The sequence below is a fragment of the Mastomys coucha genome, unplaced genomic scaffold (genome assembly GCF_008632895.1).
Source record: "Mastomys coucha isolate ucsf_1 unplaced genomic scaffold, UCSF_Mcou_1 pScaffold12, whole genome shotgun sequence".
Lineage (NCBI taxonomy): Eukaryota > Metazoa > Chordata > Mammalia > Rodentia > Muridae > Mastomys > Mastomys coucha.
The window spans coordinates 93,081,217-93,082,316 of record NW_022196894.1 but is presented as its reverse complement, the minus strand read 5'-3'; positions in this window follow the sequence as shown (position 1 = coordinate 93,082,316).

Here is a 1,100-nt window from a genome sequence, read left to right as displayed (position 1 = left end):
CAGTGGTGTGCAGCATCTTACACAGTGGTGTGCAGCATCTTACACAGTGGTGTGCAGCATCTTACACAATGGTGTGCACCATCTTACACAATGGTGTGCAGCATCTTACACAGTGGTGTGCAGCATCTTTAACACAATGGTGTGCAGCATCTTTAACACAATGGTGTGCAGCATCTTACACAGTGGTGTGCAGCATCTTACACAGTGGTGTGCAGCATCTTACACAGTGGTGTGCAGCATCTTACAGTGGTGTGCAGCATCTTACACAGTGGTGTGCAGCATCTCACACAGTGGTGTGCAGCATCTTACACAGTGGTGTGCAGCATCTTACACAGTGGTGTGCAGCATCTTACACAGTGGTGTGCAGCATCTTACACAGTGGTGTGCAGCATCTTACACAGTGGTGTACAGCTCACTGCTGTAGCTTTTCGGTGAGTGTTTAAGTCCAGGGTGTGTGCAGTCCGTGGTTTCTTTCTCAGTATTCTTTTGTGGTGCTCTAGCCTTTGACTTTTTGACTGGTCACTTGCTACAAAAGTTTGTGCTCAAATTATCCTTAGGCTTTGCACCGAATCTATGGCTTAATAAAGACAACACCAATGTATTAAAACATTATTCTAATTTATTAGCATATTGTGTATACATATATTTATGCCAGCTAAGTTGACGATCTTCTGGCTTGGAAAATGACTACATTGAAGTATTGAGTGAATAGGCAAAGTCTAAAATACTGTATTAGTTCTTATACAAGGGAGAAAGCAAATTTACACTGAATTCTATTGATAGCATTCAAAGTGTGTCTTAGTCAGGGTTTCTAATGCTGTGAAGAGCAACTCATATAAAGGAACACATTTAATTGGAGCAGGCTTACAGTTTCAGAGGTAATTTAGTCTATTATCATCATGGTGGGAAGAGGATGAAACTGGGCCTGACTTGAGCTTCTGAAACCTCAAAGCCCACCCCTCCTAGGACACACTTCTGACATGAGGACCAGTACCCCAACAAGGCCACACCTCCCCCAACAAAGCCACACCTCCTCCAACAAAGCCACACCTCCTCCAACAAGGCCACACCTCCCCCAACAAAGCCACACCTCCCCCAAC